Below are 21,082 nucleotides of genomic sequence, written 5' to 3' on the forward strand. Positions count from 1 at the left end.
CAGAACTAGTCTTCTAATTCTATGGAATGTGGAACTACTCTTCTAATTCTATGGAATGTGGAACTACTCTTCTAATTCTATGGAACACAGAACTACTCTTCTAATTCTATGGAACACAGAACTAGTCTTCTAATTCTATGGAATGAAGAACTACTCTTCTAATTCTATGGAATGAGGAACTACTCTTCTAATTCTATGGAATGAGGAACTACTCTTCTAATTCTATGGAACACAGAACTACTCTTCTAATTCTATGGAACACAGAACTAGTCTTCTAATTCTATGGAATGTGGAACTACTCTTCTAATTCTATGGAATGTGGAACTACTCTTCTAATTCTATGGAATGAGGAACTACTCTTCTAATTCTATGGAATGTGGAACTACTCTTCTAATTCTATGGAATGAGGAACTACTCTTCTATTTCTATGGAATGAGGAACTACTCTTCTAATTCTATGGAACACAGAACTACTCTTCTAAATCTATGGAATGAGGAACTACTCTTCTAATTCTATGGAACGAGGAACTACTCTTCTAATTCTATGGAACACAGAACTACTCTTCTATTTCTATGGAACACAGAACTGCTCTTCTAGTTATATGGAATGAGGAACTACTCTTCTATTTCTATGGAACACAGAACTGCTCTTCTAGTTATATGGAATGAGGAACTACTCTTCTATTTCTATGGAACACAGAACTACTCTTCTATTTCTATGGAATGAGGAACTACTCTTCTAATTCTATGGAACACAGAACTGCTCTTCTAGTTATATGGAATGAGGAACTACTCTTCTAATTCTATGGAACACATAACTACTCTTCTATTTCTATGGAACACAGAACTACTCTTCTATTTCTATGGAATGAGGAACTACTCTTCTAATTCTATGGAACACAGAACTGCTCTTCTAGTTATATGGAATGAGGAACTACTCTTCTAATTCTATTGAACACAGAACTACTCTTCTAATTCTATGGAACACAGAACTACTCTTCTATTTCTATGGAATGAGGAACTACTCTTCTAATTCTATGGAACACAGAACTGCTCTTCTAGTTATATGGAATGAGGAACTACTCTTCTAAATCTATGGAATGAGGAACTACTCTTCTAATTCTATGGAACACATAACTACTCTTCTAATTCTATGGAATGAGGAACTACTCTTCTAATTCTATGGAACACATAACTACTCTTCTAATTCTATGGAATGAGGAACTACTCTTCTAATTCTATGGAACACAGAACTACTCTTCTAATTATATGGAATGAAGAACTACTCTTCTATTTCTATGGAACACAGAACTACTCTTCTATTTCTATGGAATGAGGAACTACTCTTCTATTTCTATGGAACACAGAACTACTCTTCTATTTCTATGGAATGAGGAACTACTCTTCTATTTCTATGGAACACAGAACTACTCTTCTATTTCTATGGAACACAGAACTACTCTTCTATTTCTATGGAATGAGGAACTACTCTTCTAATTCTATGGAACACATAACTGCTCTTCTAGTTATATGGAATGAGGAACTACTCTTCTAATTCTATGGAACACATAACTACTCTTCTAATTCTATGGAATGAGGAACTACTCTTCTAATTCTATGGAACACAGAACTACTCTTCTAATTATATGGAAGACAGAACTACTCTTCTATTTCTATGAAACACAGAACTACTCTTCTAATTCTATGGAACACAGAACTACTCTTCTAATTCTATGGAACACAGAACTGCTCTTCTAGTTATATGGAATGAGGAACTACTCTTCTAATTCTATGGAACACAGAACTACTCTTCTAATTCTATGGAATGAGGAACTACTCTTCTAAATCTATGGAATGAGGAACTAGTCTTCTAATTCTATGGAATGAGGAACTGCTCTTCTAATTCTATGGAACAGAGAACTACTCTTCTAATTCTATGGAATGAGGAACTACTCTTCTAATTCTATGGAACACAGAACTACTCTTCTAATTCTATGGAATGAGGAACTACTCTTCTAATTCTATGGAACACAGAACTAGTCTTCTAATTCTATGGAACACAGAACTACTCTTCTATTTCTATGGAACATTGACCTACTCTTCTAATTCTATGGAACACATAACTACTCTTCTAATTCTATGGAACACATAACTACTCTTCTAATTCTATGGAACACATAACTACTCTTCTAGTTATATGGAACACATAACTACTCTTCTATTTCTATGGAACACAGAACTACTCTTCTATTTCTATGGAACACAGAACTACTCTTCTATTTCTATGGAACACAGAACTACTCTTCTAATTCTATGGAACACAGAACTACTCTTCTAATTCTATGGAGCGAGGAACTACTCTTCTAATTCTATGGAACACAGAACTAGTCTTCTAATTATATGGAACACAGAACTAGTCTTCTAATTCTATGGAACACAGAACTACTCTTCTATTTCTATGGAACACAGAACTACTCTTCTAATTCTATGGAACACATAACTACTCTTCTAATTCTATGGAACACATAACTACTCTTCTAATTCTATGGAACACATAACTACTATTCTAGTTATATGGAACACATAACTACTCTTCTATTTCTATGGAACACAGAACTACTCTTCTATTTCTATGGAACACAGAACTACTCTTCTATTTCTATGGAACAAAGAACTACTCTTCTATTTCTATGGAACACAGAACTACTCTTCTATTTCTATGGAACACAGAACTACTCTTCTAATTCTATGGAACACATAACTACTCTTCTAATTCTATGGAACGAGGAACTACTCTTCTAATTCTATGGAACACAGAACTACTCTTCTAATTCTATGGAACACAGAACTACTCTTCTAATTCTATGGAATGAGGAACTACTCTTCTATTTCTATGGAATGAGGAACTACTCTTCTAATTCTATGGAACACAGAACTACTCTTCTAAATCTATGGAATGAGGAACTACTCTTCTAATTCTATGGAACGAGGAACTACTCTTCTAATTCTATGGAACACAGAACTACTCTTCTATTTCTATGGAACACAGAACTGCTCTTCTAGTTATATGGAATGAGGAACTACTCTTCTATTTCTATGGAACACAGAACTGCTCTTCTAGTTATATGGAATGAGGAACTACTCTTCTATTTCTATGGAACACAGAACTACTCTTCTATTTCTATGGAATGAGGAACTACTCTTCTAATTCTATGGAACACAGAACTGCTCTTCTAGTTATATGGAATGAGGAACTACTCTTCTAATTCTATGGAACACATAACTACTCTTCTATTTCTATGGAACACAGAACTACTCTTCTATTTCTATGGAATGAGGAACTACTCTTCTAATTCTATGGAACACAGAACTGCTCTTCTAGTTATATGGAATGAGGAACTACTCTTCTAATTCTATGGAACACATAACTACTCTTCTAATTCTATGGAATGAGGAACTACTCTTCTAATTCTATGGAACACATAACTACTCTTCTAATTCTATGGAATGAGGAACTACTCTTCTAATTCTATGGAACACAGAACTACTCTTCTAATTATATGGAATGAAGAACTACTCTTCTATTTCTATGGAACACAGAACTACTCTTCTATTTCTATGGAATGAGGAACTACTCTTCTATTTCTATGGAACACAGAACTACTCTTCTATTTCTATGGAACACAGAACTACTCTTCTATTTCTATGGAATGAGGAACTACTCTTCTAATTCTATGGCACACAGAACTGCTCTTCTAGTTATATGGAATGAGGAACTACTCTTCTAATTCTATGGAACACATAACTACTCTTCTAATTCTATGGAATGAGGAACTACTCTTCTAATTCTATGGAATGAGGAACTAGTCTTCTAATTCTATGGAATGAGGAACTACTCTTCTAATTCTATGGAACACATAACTACTCTTCTATTTCTATGGAACACAGAACTACTCTTCTAATTCTATGGAATGAGGAACTACTCTTCTAATTCTATGGAATGAGGAACTATTTTTCTAATTCTATGGAATGAAGAACTACTCTTCTAATTCTATGGAATGAGGAACTAGTCTTCTAATTCTATGGAATGAGGAACTACTCTTCTATTTCTATGGAACACAGAACTACTCTTCTAATTCTATGGAATGAGGAACTACTCTTCTTATTCTATGGAACACAGAACTACTCTTCTAATTCTATGGAATGAGGAACTACTCTTCTAATTCTATGGAACACATAACTACTCTTCTATTTCTATGGAACACAGAACTACTCTTCTAATTCTATGGAACACAGAACTAGTCTTCTAATTCTATGGAACACAGAACTAGTCTTCTAATTCTATGGAATGAAGAACTACTCTTCTAATTCTATGGAATGAGGAACTACTCTTCTATTTCTATGGAACACAGAACTACTCTTCTAATTCTATGGAACACAGAACTAGTCTTCTAATTCTATGGAATGTGGAACTACTCTTCTAATTCCATGGAATGTGGAACTACTCTTCTAATTCTATGGAACACAGAACTACTCTTCTAATTCTATGGAACACAGAACTAGTCTTCTAATTCTATGGAATGTGGAACTACTCTTCTAATTCTATGGAATGTGGAACTACTCTTCTAATTCTATGGAACACAGAACTACTCTTCTAATTCTATGGAACACAGAACTAGTCTTCTAATTCTATGGAATGAAGAACTACTCTTCTAATTCTATGGAATGAGGAACTACTCTTCTAATTCTATGGAATGAGGAACTACTCTTCTAATTCTATGGAACACAGAACTACTCTTCTAATTCTATGGAACACAGAACTAGTCTTCTAATTCTATGGAATGTGGAACTACTCTTCTAATTCTATGGAATGAGGAACTACTCTTCTAATTCTATGGAATGTGGAACTACTCTTCTAATTCTATGGAATGAGGAACTACTCTTCTATTTCTATGGAATGAGGAACTACTCTTCTAATTCTATGGAACACAGAACTACTCTTCTAAATCTATGGAATGAGGAACTACTCTTCTAATTCTATGGAACGAGGAACTACTCTTCTAATTCTATGGAACACAGAACTACTCTTCTATTTCTATGGAACACAGAACTGCTCTTCTAGTTATATGGAATGAGGAACTACTCTTCTATTTCTATGGAACACAGAACTGCTCTTCTAGTTATATGGAATGAGGAACTACTCTTCTATTTCTATGGAACACAGAACTACTCTTCTATTTCTATGGAATGAGGAACTACTCTTCTAATTCTATGGAACACAGAACTGCTCTTCTAGTTATATGGAATGAGGAACTACTCTTCTAATTCTATGGAACACATAACTACTCTTCTATTTCTATGGAACACAGAACTACTCTTCTATTTCTATGGAATGAGGAACTACTCTTCTAATTCTATGGAACACAGAACTGCTCTTCTAGTTATATGGAATGAGGAACTACTCTTCTAATTCTATTGAACACAGAACTACTCTTCTAATTCTATGGAACACAGAACTACTCTTCTATTTCTATGGAATGAGGAACTACTCTTCTAATTCTATGGAACACAGAACTGCTCTTCTAGTTATATGGAATGAGGAACTACTCTTCTAAATCTATGGAATGAGGAACTACTCTTCTAATTCTATGGAACACATAACTACTCTTCTAATTCTATGGAATGAGGAACTACTCTTCTAATTCTATGGAACACATAACTACTCTTCTAATTCTATGGAATGAGGAACTACTCTTCTAATTCTATGGAACACAGAACTACTCTTCTAATTATATGGAATGAAGAACTACTCTTCTATTTCTATGGAACACAGAACTACTCTTCTATTTCTATGGAATGAGGAACTACTCTTCTATTTCTATGGAACACAGAACTACTCTTCTATTTCTATGGAATGAGGAACTACTCTTCTATTTCTATGGAACACAGAACTACTCTTCTATTTCTATGGAACACAGAACTACTCTTCTATTTCTATGGAATGAGGAACTACTCTTCTAATTCTATGGAACACATAACTGCTCTTCTAGTTATATGGAATGAGGAACTACTCTTCTAATTCTATGGAACACATAACTACTCTTCTAACTCTATGGAATGAGGAACTACTCTTCTAATTCTATGGAACACATAACTACTCTTCTAATTCTATGGAATGAGGAACTACTCTTCTAATTCTATGGAACACAGAACTACTCTTCTAATTCTATGGAAGACAGAACTACTCTTCTATTTCTATGAAACACAGAACTACTCTTCTAATTCTATGGAACACAGAACTACTCTTCTAATTCTATGGAACACAGAACTGCTCTTCTAGTTATATGGAATGAGGAACTACTCTTCTAATTCTATGGAACACAGAACTACTCTTCTAATTCTATGGAATGAGGAACTACTCTTCTAAATCTATGGAATGAGGAACTAGTCTTCTAATTCTATGGAATGAGGAACTGCTCTTCTAATTCTATGGAACAGAGAACTACTCTTCTAATTCTATGGAATGAGGAACTACTCTTCTAATTCTATGGAACACAGAACTACTCTTCTAATTCTATGGAATGAGGAACTACTCTTCTAATTCTATGGAACACAGAACTAGTCTTCTAATTCTATGGAACACAGAACTACTCTTCTATTTCTATGGAACATTGACCTACTCTTCTAATTCTATGGAACACATAACTACTCTTCTAATTCTATGGAACACATAACTACTCTTCTAATTCTATGGAACACATAACTACTCTTCTAGTTATATGGAACACATAACTACTCTTCTATTTCTATGGAACACAGAACTACTCTTCTATTTCTATGGAACACAGAACTACTCTTCTATTTCTATGGAACACAGAACTACTCTTCTAATTCTATGGAACACAGAACTACTCTTCTAATTCTATGGAGCGAGGAACTACTCTTCTAATTCTATGGAACACAGAACTAGTCTTCTAATTATATGGAACACAGAACTAGTCTTCTAATTCTATGGAACACAGAACTACTCTTCTATTTCTATGGAACACAGAACTACTCTTCTAATTCTATGGAACACATAACTACTCTTCTAATTCTATGGAACACATAACTACTCTTCTAATTCTATGGAACACATAACTACTATTCTAGTTATATGGAACACATAACTACTCTTCTATTTCTATGGAACACAGAACTACTCTTCTATTTCTATGGAACACAGAACTACTCTTCTATTTCTATGGAACACAGAACTACTCTTCTATTTCTATGGAACACAGAACTACTCTTCTATTTCTATGGAACACAGAACTACTCTTCTAATTCTATGGAACACATAACTACTCTTCTAATTCTATGGAACGAGGAACTACTCTTCTAATTCTATGGAACACAGAACTACTCTTCTAATTCTATGGAACACAGAACTACTCTTCTAATTCTATGGAATGAGGAACTACTCTTCTATTTCTATGGAATGAGGAACTACTCTTCTAATTCTATGGAACACAGAACTACTCTTCTAAATCTATGGAATGAGGAACTACTCTTCTAATTCTATGGAACGAGGAACTACTCTTCTAATTCTATGGAACACAGAACTACTCTTCTATTTCTATGGAACACATAACTGCTCTTCTAGTTATATGGAATGAGGAACTACTCTTCTATTTCTATGGAACACAGAACTGCTCTTCTAGTTATATGGAATGAGGAACTACTCTTCTATTTCTATGGAACACAGAACTACTCTTCTATTTCTATGGAATGAGGAACTACTCTTCTAATTCTATGGAACACAGAACTGCTCTTCTAGTTATATGGAATGAGGAACTACTCTTCTAATTCTATGGAACACATAACTACTCTTCTATTTCTATGGAACACAGAACTACTCTTCTATTTCTATGGAATGAGGAACTACTCTTCTAATTCTATGGAACACAGAACTGCTCTTCTAGTTATATGGAATGAGGAACTACTCTTCTAATTCTATGGAACACATAACTACTCTTCTAATTCTATGGAATGAGGAACTACTCTTCTAATTCTATGGAACACATAACTACTCTTCTAATTCTATGGAATGAGGAACTACTCTTCTAATTCTATGGAACACAGAACTACTCTTCTAATTATATGGAATGAAGAACTACTCTTCTATTTCTATGGAACACAGAACTACTCTTCTATTTCTATGGAATGAGGAACTACTCTTCTATTTCTATGGAACACAGAACTACTCTTCTATTTCTATGGAACACAGAACTACTCTTCTATTTCTATGGAATGAGGAACTACTCTTCTAATTCTATGGCACACAGAACTGCTCTTCTAGTTATATGGAATGAGGAACTACTCTTCTAATTCTATGGAACACATAACTACTCTTCTAATTCTATGGAATGATGAACTACTCTTCTAATTTTATGGAACACAGAACAACTCTTCTAATTCTATGGAACACAGAACTGCTCTTCTAGTTATATGGAATGAGGAACTACTCTTCTAATTCTATGGAACACAGAACTACTCTTCTAATTCTATGGAATGAGGAACTACTCTTCTAAATCTATGGAATGAGGAACTAGTCTTCTAATTCTATGGAATGAGGAACTGCTCTTCTAATTCTATGGAACACAGAACTACTCTTCTAATTCTATGGAATGAGGAACTACTCTTCTAATTCTATGGAACACAGAACTACTCTTCTAATTCTATGGAATGAGGAACTACTCTTCTTATTCTATGGAACACAGAACTACTCTTCTAATTCTATGGAAGACAGAACTACTCTTCTAATTCTATGGAATGAGGAACTACTCTTCTAATTCTATGGAATGAGGAACTACTCTTCTAATTCTATGGAATGAGGAACTACTCTTCTAATTCTATGGAAGACAGAACTACTCTTCTATTTCTATGGAACACAGAACTACTCTTCTATTTCTATGGAACACAGAACTACTCTTCTATTTCTATGGAATGAGGAACTACTCTTCTAATTCTATGGAACACATAACTGCTCTTCTAGTTATATGGAATGAGGAACTACTCTTCTAATTCTATGGAACACATAACTACTCTTCTAATTCTATGGAATGAGGAACTACTCTTCTAATTCTATGGAACACATAACTACTCTTCTAATTCTATGGAATGAGGAACTACTCTTCTAATTCTATGGAACACAGAACTACTCTTCTAATTCTATGGAAGACAGAACTACTCTTCTATTTCTATGAAACACAGAACTACTCTTCTAATTCTATGGAACACAGAACTACTCTTCTAATTCTATGGAACACAGAACTGCTCTTCTAGTTATATGGAATGAGGAACTACTCTTCTAATTCTATGGAACACAGAACTACTCTTCTAATTCTATGGAATGAGGAACTACTCTTCTAAATCTATGGAATGAGGAACTAGTCTTCTAATTCTATGGAATGAGGAACTGCTCTTCTAATTCTATGGAACAGAGAACTACTCTTCTAATTCTATGGAATGAGGAACTACTCTTCTAATTCTATGGAACACAGAACTACTCTTCTAATTCTATGGAATGAGGAACTACTCTTCTAATTCTATGGAACACAGAACTAGTCTTCTAATTCTATGGAACACAGAACTACTCTTCTATTTCTATGGAACATTGACCTACTCTTCTAATTCTATGGAACACATAACTACTCTTCTAATTCTATGGAACACATAACTACTCTTCTAATTCTATGGAACACATAACTACTCTTCTAGTTATATGGAACACATAACTACTCTTCTATTTCTATGGAACACAGAACTACTCTTCTATTTCTATGGAACACAGAACTACTCTTCTATTTCTATGGAACACAGAACTACTCTTCTAATTCTATGGAACACAGAACTACTCTTCTAATTCTATGGAGCGAGGAACTACTCTTCTAATTCTATGGAACACAGAACTAGTCTTCTAATTATATGGAACACAGAACTAGTCTTCTAATTCTATGGAACACAGAACTACTCTTCTATTTCTATGGAACACAGAACTACTCTTCTAATTCTATGGAACACATAACTACTCTTCTAATTCTATGGAACACATAACTACTCTTCTAATTCTATGGAACACATAACTACTATTCTAGTTATATGGAACACATAACTACTCTTCTATTTCTATGGAACACAGAACTACTCTTCTATTTCTATGGAACACAGAACTACTCTTCTATTTCTATGGAACACAGAACTACTCTTCTATTTCTATGGAACACAGAACTACTCTTCTATTTCTATGGAACACAGAACTACTCTTCTAATTCTATGGAACACATAACTACTCTTCTAATTCTATGGAACACAGAACTACTCTTCTAATTCTATGGAACACAGAACTACTCTTCTAATTCTATGGAACACAGAACTACTCTTCTAATTCTATGGAATGAGGAACTACTCTTCTATTTCTATGGAATGAGGAACTACTCTTCTAATTCTATGGAACACAGAACTACTCTTCTAAATCTATGGAATGAGGAACTACTCTTCTAATTCTATGGAACGAGGAACTACTCTTCTAATTCTATGGAACACAGAACTACTCTTCTATTTCTATGGAACACAGAACTGCTCTTCTAGTTATATGGAATGAGGAACTACTCTTCTATTTCTATGGAACACAGAACTGCTCTTCTAGTTATATGGAATGAGGAACTACTCTTCTATTTCTATGGAACACAGAACTACTCTTCTATTTCTATGGAATGAGGAACTACTCTTCTAATTCTATGGAACACAGAACTGCTCTTCTAGTTATATGGAATGAGGAACTACTCTTCTAATTCTATGGAACACATAACTACTCTTCTATTTCTATGGAACACAGAACTACTCTTCTATTTCTATGGAATGAGGAACTACTCTTCTAATTCTATGGAACACAGAACTGCTCTTCTAGTTATATGGAATGAGGAACTACTCTTCTAATTCTATGGAACACATAACTACTCTTCTAATTCTATGGAATGAGGAACTACTCTTCTAATTCTATGGAACACATAACTACTCTTCTAATTCTATGGAATGAGGAACTACTCTTCTAATTCTATGGAACACAGAACTACTCTTCTAATTATATGGAATTAAGAACTACTCTTCTATTTCTATGGAACACAGAACTACTCTTCTATTTCTATGGAATGAGGAACTACTCTTCTATTTCTATGGAACACAGAACTACTCTTCTATTTCTATGGAACACAGAACTACTCTTCTATTTCTATGGAATGAGGAACTACTCTTCTAATTCTATGGCACACAGAACTGCTCTTCTAGTTATATGGAATGAGGAACTACTCTTCTAATTCTATGGAACACATAACTACTCTTCTAATTCTATGGAATGAGGAACTACTCTTCTAATTTTATGGAACACAGAACTACTCTTCTAATTCTATGGAACACAGAACTGCTCTTCTAGTTATATGGAATGAGGAACTACTCTTCTAATTCTATGGAACACAGAACTACTCTTCTAATTCTATGGAATGAGGAACTACTCTTCTAAATCTATGGAATGAGGAACTAGTCTTCTAATTCTATGGAATGAGGAACTGCTCTTCTAATTCTATGGAACACAGAACTACTCTTCTAATTCTATGGAATGAGGAACTACTCTTCTAATTCTATGGAACACAGAACTACTCTTCTAATTCTATGGAATGAGGAACTACTCTTCTAATTCTATGGAACACAGAACTACTCTTCTAATTCTATGGAAGACAGAACTACTCTTCTAATTCTATGGAATGAGGAACTACTCTTCTAATTCTATGGAATGAGGAACTACTCTTCTAATTCTATGGAATGAGGAACTACTCTTCTAATTCTATGGAAGACAGAACTACTCTTCTATTTCTATGGAACACAGAACTACTCTTCTAATTCTATGGAATGAGGAACTACTCTTCTAATTCTATGGAACACAGAACTACTCTTCTAATTCTATGGAATGAGGAACTACTCTTCTAATTCTATGGAACACATAACTACTCTTCTAATTCTATGGAATGAAGAACTACTCTTCTAATTCTATGGAATGAAGAACTACTCTTCTAAATCTATGGAATGAGGAACTACTCTTCTAATTCTATGGAATGAGGAACTACTCTTCCAATTCTATGGAACACAGAACTAGTCTTCTAATTCTATGGAATGAGGAACTACTCTTCTAATTCTATGGAATGAGGAACTACTCTTCTAATTCTATGGAATGAAGAACTACTCTTCTAATTCTATGGAATGAAGAACTACTCTTCTAAATCTATGGAATGAGGAACTACTCTTCTAATTCTATGGAATGAGGAACTACTCTTCCAATTCTATGGAACACAGAACTAGTCTTCTAATTCTATGGAATGAGGAACTACTCTTCTAATTCTATGGAATGAGGAACTACTCTTCTAATTCTATGGAATGAGGAACTAATCTTCTAATTCTATGGAATGAAGAACTACTCTTCTAATTCTATGGAATGAGGAACTACTCTTCTAATTCTATGGAATGAGGAACTACTCTTCTAATTCTATGGAACACAGAACTAGTCTTCTAATTCTATGGAATGAGGAACTACTCTTCTAAATCTATGGAATGAGGAACTAGTCTTCTAATTCTATGGAATGAGGAACTGCTCTTCTAATTCTATGGAACACAGAACTACTCTTCTAATTCTATGGAATGAGGAACTACTCTTCTAATTCTATGGAACACAGAACTACTCTTCTAATTCTATGGAATGAGGAACTACTCTTCTAATTCTATGGAACACAGAACTACTCTTCTAATTCTATGGAAGACATAACTACTCTTCTAATTCTATGGAATGAGGAACTACTCTTCTAATTCTATGGAATGAGGAACTACTCTTCTAATTCTATGGAATGAGGAACTACTCTTCTAATTCTATGGAAGACAGAACTACTCTTCTATTTCTATGGAACACAGAACTACTCTTCTAATTCTATGGAATGAGGAACTACTCTTCTAATTCTATGGAACACAGAACTACTCTTCTAATTCTATGGAATGAGAAACTACTCTTCTAATTCTATGGAACACATAACTACTCTTCTAATTCTATGGAATGAAGAACTACTCTTCTAATTCTATGGAATGAAGAACTACTCTTCTAAATCTATGGAATGAGGAACTACTCTTCTAATTCTATGGAATGAGGAACTACTCTTCCAATTCTATGGAACACAGAACTAGTCTTCTAATTCTATGGAATGAGGAACTACTCTTCTAATTCTATGGAATGAGGAACTACTCTTCTAATTCTATGGAATGAGGAACTACTCTTCTAATTCTATGGAATGAAGAACTACTCTTCTAATTCTATGGAATGAGGAACTACTCTTCTAATTCTATGGAATGAGGAACTACTCTTCTAATTCTATGGAACACAGAACTAGTCTTCTAATTCTATGGAATGAAGAACTACTCTTCTAATTCTATGGAATGAGGAACTACTCTTCTAATTCTATGGAACACAGAACTAGTCTTCTAATTATATGGAACACAGAACTAGTCTTCTAAATCTATGGAACACATAACTACTCTTCTAATTATATGGAACACATAACTACTCTTCTAATTATATGGAATGAAGAACTACTCTTCTAAATCTATGGAATGAAGAACTACTCTTCTATTTCTATGGAACACAGAACTAGTCTTCTAATTCTATGGAACACAGAACTACTCTTCTATTTCTATGGAACACAGGACTACTCTTCTAATTCTATGGAACACATAACTACTCTTCTAATTCTATGGAACACATAACTACTCTTCTAATTCTATGGAACACATAACTACTCTTCTAGTTATATGGAACACATAACTACTCTTCTATTTCTATGGAACACAGAACTACTCTTCTATTTCTATGGAACACAGAACTGCTCTTCTATTTCTATGGAACACAGAACTACTCTTCTAATTCTATGGAACACAGAACTACTCTTCTAATTCTATGGAACGAGGAACTACTCTTCTAATTCTATGGAACACAGAACTAGTATTCTAATTCTATGGAACACAGAACTAGTCTTCTAATTCTATGGAATGAGGAACTACTCTTCTATTTCTATGGAACACAGAACTACTCTTCTAATTCTATGGAACACATAACTACTCTTCTAATTCTATGGAACACATAACTACTCTTCTAATTCTATGGAACACATAACTACTCTTCTAGTTATATGGAACACATAACTACTCTTCTATTTCTATGGAACACAGAACTACTCTTCTATTTCTATGGAACACAGAACTACTCTTCTATTTCTATGGAACACAGAACTACTCTTCTAATTATATGGAACACAGAACTACTCTTCTAATTCTATGGAACACATAACTACTCTTCTAATTCTATGGAACACATAACTACTCTTCTAATTCTATGGAACACATAACTACTCTTCAAATTCTATGGAACACAGAACTAGTCTTCTAGTTATATGGAACACAACACTACTTTTCTAAATCTATGGAACACAGAACTAATCTTCTAAATCTATGGAACACAGAACTACTCTTCTAATTATATGGAACACAACGCTACTCTTCTAATTATATGGAACACAGAACTACTCTTCTAATTCTATGGAACACAGAACTACTCTTCTAATTCTATGGAATGAGGAACTACTCTTCTAATTCTATGGAAGACAGAACTACTCTTCTAATTCTATGGAATGAGGAACTACTCTTCTAATTCTATGGAATGAGGAACTACTCTTCTAATTCTATGGAAGACAGAACTACTCTTCTATTTCTATGGAACACAGAACTACTCTTCTAATTCTATGGAATGAGGAACTACTCTTCTAATTCTATGGAACACAGAACTACTCTTCTAATTCTATGGAATGAGGAACTACTCTTCTAATTCTATGGAACACAGAACTACTTTTCTAAATCTATGGAATGAAGAACTACTCTTCTAATTCTATGGAATGAAGAACTACTCTTCTAAATCTATGGAATGAGGAACTACTCTTCTAATTCTATGGAACACATAACTACTCTTCTAATTCTATGGAACACAGAACTAGTCTTCTAAATCTATGGAACACATAACTACTCTTCTAATTCTATGGAACACATAACTACTCTTCCAATTCTATGGAATGAAGAACTACTCTTCTAATTCTATGGAATGAAGAACTACTCTTCTAATTCTATGGAATGAAGAACTACTCTTCTAATTCTATGGAATGAAGAACTACTCTTCTAATTCTATGGAAGACAGAACTGCTCTTCTAATTCTATGGAATGAGGAACTACTCTTCTAAATCTATGGAATGAGGAACTACTCTTCTAATTCTATGGAACACAGAACTAGTCTTCTAATGATATGGAATGAGGAACTCCTCTTCAAAATCTATGGAATGAGGAACTACTCTTCTAATGATATGAAATGAACAACAACTCTTCTAATTCTATGGAACACAGAACTACTGTTCTAAATCTATGGAATGAGGAACTACTCTTCTAATTCTATGGAATGAGGAACTACTCTTCTATTTCTATGGAACACAGAACTACTCTTCTAATTCTATGGAACACAGAACTACTCTTCTAATTCTATGGAACACAGAACTACTCTTCTAATTCTATTTAATGAGGAACTACTCTTCTAATTCTATGGAACACAGAACTACTCTTCTAATTCTATGGAATGAGGAACTACTCTTCTAATTCTATGGAACACAGAACTACTCTTCTAATTCTATGGAAGACATAACTACTCTTCTAATTCTATGGAATGAGGAACTACTCTTCTAATTCTATGGAATGAGGAACTAGTCTTCTAATTCTATGGAATGAGGAACTGCTCTTCTAATTCTATGGAACACAGAACTACTCTTCTAATTCTATGGAATGAGGAACTACTCTTCTAATTCTATGGAACACAGAACTACTCTTCTAATTCTATGGAATGAGGAACTACTCTTCTAATTCTATGGAACACAGAACTACTCTTCTAATTCTATGGAAGACATAACTACTCTTCTAATTCTATGGAATGAGGAACTACTCTTCTAATTCTATGGAATGAGGAACTACTCTTCTAATTCTATGGAATGAGGAACTACTCTTCTAATTCTATGGAAGACAGAACTACTCTTCTATTTCTATGGAACACAGAACTACTCTTCTAATTCTATGGAATGAGGAACTACTCTTCTAATTCTATGGAACACAGAACTACTCTTCTAATTCTATGGAATGAGAAACTACTCTTCTAATTCTATGGAACACATAACTACTCTTCTAATTCTATGGAATGAAGAACTACTCTTCTAATTCTATGGAATGAAGAACTACTCTTCTAAATCTATGGAATGAGGAACTACTCTTCTAATTCTATGGAATGAGGAACTACTCTTCCAATTCTATGGAACACAGAACTAGTCTTCTAATTCTATGGAATGAGGAACTACTCTTCTAATTCTATGGAATGAGGAACTACTCTTCTAATTCTATGGAATGAGGAACTACTCTTCTAATTCTATGGAATGAAGAACTACTCTTCTAATTCTATGGAATGAGGAACTACTCTTCTAATTCTATGGAATGAGGAACTACTCTTCTAATTCTATGGAACACAGAACTAGTCTTCTAATTCTATGGAATGAAGAACTACTCTTCTAATTCTATGGAATGAGGAACTACTCTTCTAATTCTATGGAACACAGAACTAGTCTTCTAATTATATGGAACACAGAACTAGTCTTCTAAATCTATGGAACACATAACTACTCTTCTAATTATATGGAACACATAACTACTCTTCTAATTATATGGAATGAAGAACTACTCTTCTAAATCTATGGAATGAAGAACTACTCTTCTATTTCTATGGAACACAGAACTAGTCTTCTAATTCTATGGAACACAGAACTACTCTTCTATTTCTATGGAACACAGGACTACTCTTCTAATTCTATGGAACACATAACTACTCTTCTAATTCTATGGAACACATAACTACTCTTCTAATTCTATGGAACACATAACTACTCTTCTAGTTATATGGAACACATAACTACTCTTCTATTTCTATGGAACACAGAACTACTCTTCTATTTCTATGGAACACAGAACTGCTCTTCTATTTCTATGGAACACAGAACTACTCTTCTAATTCTATGGAACACAGAACTACTCTTCTAATTCTATGGAACGAGGAACTACTCTTCTAATTCTATGGAACACAGAACTAGTATTCTAATTCTATGGAACACAGAACTAGTCTTCTAATTCTATGGAATGAGGAACTACTCTTCTATTTCTATGGAACACAGAACTACTCTTCTAATTCTATGGAACACATAACTACTCTTCTAATTCTATGGAACACATAACTACTCTTCTAATTCTATGGAACACATAACTACTCTTCTAGTTATATGGAACACATAACTACTCTTCTATTTCTATGGAACACAGAACTACTCTTCTATTTCTATGGAACACAGAACTACTCTTCTATTTCTATGGAACACAGAACTACTCTTCTAATTATATGGAACACAGAACTACTCTTCTAATTCTATGGAACACATAACTACTCTTCTAATTCTATGGAACACATAACTACTCTTCTAATTCTATGGAACACATAACTACTCTTCAAATTCTATGGAACACAGAACTAGTCTTCTAGTTATATGGAACACAACACTACTTTTCTAAATCTATGGAACACAGAACTAATCTTCTAAATCTATGGAACACAGAACTACTCTTCTAATTATATGGAACACAACGCTACTCTTCTAATTATATGGAACACAGAACTACTCTTCTAATTCTATGGAACACAGAACTACTCTTCTAATTCTATGGAATGAGGAACTACTCTTCTAATTCTATGGAAGACAGAACTACTCTTCTAATTCTATGGAATGAGGAACTACTCTTCTAATTCTATGGAATGAGGAACTACTCTTCTAATTCTATGGAAGACAGAACTACTCTTCTATTTCTATGGAACACAGAACTACTCTTCTAATTCTATGGAATGAGGAACTACTCTTCTAATTCTATGGAATGAGGAACTACTCTTCTAATTCTATGGAACACAGAACTACTCTTCTAATTCTATGGAATGAGGAACTACTCTTCTAATTCTATGGAACACAGAACTACTTTTCTAAATCTATGGAATGAAGAACTACTCTTCTAATTCTATGGAATGAAGAACTACTCTTCTAAATCTATGGAATGAGGAACTACTCTTCTAATTCTATGGAACACATAACTACTCTTCTAATTCTATGGAACACAGAACTAGTCTTCTAAATCTATGGAACACATAACTACTCTTCTAATTCTATGGAACACATAACTACTCTTCCAATTCTATGGAATGAAGAACTACTCTTCTAATTCTATGGAATGAAGAACTACTCTTCTAATTCTATGGAATGAAGAACTACTCTTCTAATTCTATGGAATGAAGAACTACTCTTCTAATTCTATGGAAGACAGAACTGCTCTTCTAATTCTATGGAATGAGGAACTACTCTTCTAAATCTATGGAATGAGGAACTACTCTTCTAATGGAATGAGGAACTACTCTTCTAATTCTATGGAACACAGAACTACTCTTCTAAATCTATGGAATACAGAACTACTCTTCTAATTCTTTGGAACACAGAACTAGTCTTCTAAATCTATGGAATACAGAACTAGTCTTCTAAATCTATGGAACACAGAACTACTCTTCTAAATCTATGGAACACATAACTACTCTTCTAATTCTATGGAATGAGGAACTACTCTTCTAAATCTATTGAATGAGGAACTACTCTTCTAATTCTATGGAACACAGAACTAGTCTTCTAATTCTATGGAACACAGAACTACTCTTCTAATTATATGGAATGAGGAACTACTCTTCTAATTCTATGGAATGAGGAACTACTATTCTAATTCTATGGAATGAGGAACTACTCTTCTAATTCTATGCAACACAGAACTAGTCTTCTAATTCTATGGAATGAGGAACTATTCTTCTAATTCTATGGAACACAGAACTACTCTTCTAATTCTATGGAATGAGGAACTACTCTTCTAGTTCTATGGAACGAGGAACTACTCTTCTAATTCTATGGAACGAGGAACTACACTTCTAATTCTATGCAACACAGAACTAGTCTTCTAATTCTATGGAACGAGGAACTACTCTTCTAATTCTATGCAACACAGAACTAGTCTTCTAATTCTATGGAATGAAGAACTACTCTTCTAATTCTATGGAATGAAGAACTACTCTTCTAATTCTATGGAATGAAGAACTACTCTTCTAATTCTATGGAAGACAGAACTGCTCTTCTAATTCTATGGAATGAGGAACTACTCTTCTAAATCTATGGAATGAGGAACTACTCTTCTAATTCTATGGAACACAGAACTAGTCTTCTAATGATATGGAATGAGGAACTCCTCTTCAAAATCTATGGAATGAGGAACTACTCTTCTAATGATATGAAATGAACAACAACTCTTCTAATTCTATGAAACACAGAACTACTGTTCTAAATCTATGGAATGAGGAACTACTCTTCTAATTCTATGGAATGAGGAACTACTCTTCTATTTCTATGGAACACAGAACTACTCTTCTAATTCTATGGAACACAGAACTACTCTTCTAATTCTATGGAACACAGAACTACTCTTCTAATTCTATTTAATGAGGAACTACTCTTCTATTTCTATGGAACACAGAACTACTCTTCTAATTCTATGGAACACAGAACTGCTCTTCTAATTCTATTTAATGAGGAACTACTCTTCTATTTCTATGGAACACAGAACTACTCTTCTAATTCTATGGAACACAGAACTGCTCTTCTAATTCTATTTAATGAGGAACTACTCTTCTAATTCTATGGAACACAGAACTACTCTTCTAATTCTATTTAATGAGGAACTACTCTTCTAATTCTATGGAACACAGAACTACTGTTCTAAATCTATGGAATGAGGAACTACTCTTCTAATTCTATGGAACACAGAACTACTGTTCTAAATCTATGGAATGAGGAACTACTCTTCTAATTCTATGGAACACAGAACTACTCTTCTAAATCTATGGAATACAGAACTACTCTTCTAATTCTTTGGAACACAGAACTAGTCTTCTAAATCTATGGAATACAGAACTAGTCTTCTAAATCTATGGAACACAGAACTACTCTTCTAAATCTATGGAACACATAACTACTCTTCTAATTCTATGGAATGAGGAACTACTCTTCTAAATCTATTGAATGAGGAACTACTCTTCTAATTCTATGGAACACAGAACTAGTCTTCTAATTCTATGGAACACAGAACTACTCTTCTAATTATATGGAATGAGGAACTACTCTTCTAATTCTATGGAATGAGGAACTACTATTCTAATTCTATGGAATGAGGAACTACTCTTCTAATTCTATGCAACACAGAACTAGTCTTCTAATTCTATGGAATGAGGAACTACTCTTCTAATTCTATGGAACACAGAACTACTCTTCTAATTCTATGGAATGAGGAACTACTCTTCTAGTTCTATGGAACGAGGAACTACTCTTCTAATTCTATGGAAAGAGGAACTACACTTCTAATTCTATGCAACACAGAACTAGTCTTCTAATTCTATGGAACGAGGAACTACTCTTCTAATTCTATGCAACACAGAACTAGTCTTCTAATTCTATGGAATGAGGAACTACTCTTCTAATTCTATGGAATGAGGAACTACTCTTCTAATTCTATGGAACACAGAACTACTCTTCTAATTCTATGGAACGAGGAACTACTCTTCTAATTCTATGGAACGAGGAACTACTCTTCTAATTCCATGGAATGAGGAACTACTCTTCTAATTCTATGGAATGAGGAACTACTCTTCTAAATATATGGAACACAGAACTACTCTTCTAATTCTATGGAACGAGGAACTACTCTTCTAATTCTATTGAACACAGAACTACTCTTCTATTTCTATGGAATGAGGA

Source organism: Oncorhynchus mykiss, chromosome 19, assembly GCF_057628025.1.
Source record: "Oncorhynchus mykiss isolate SJ-2025 chromosome 19, ASM5762802v1, whole genome shotgun sequence".
Classification (NCBI taxonomy): Eukaryota; Metazoa; Chordata; class Actinopteri; order Salmoniformes; family Salmonidae; genus Oncorhynchus; species Oncorhynchus mykiss.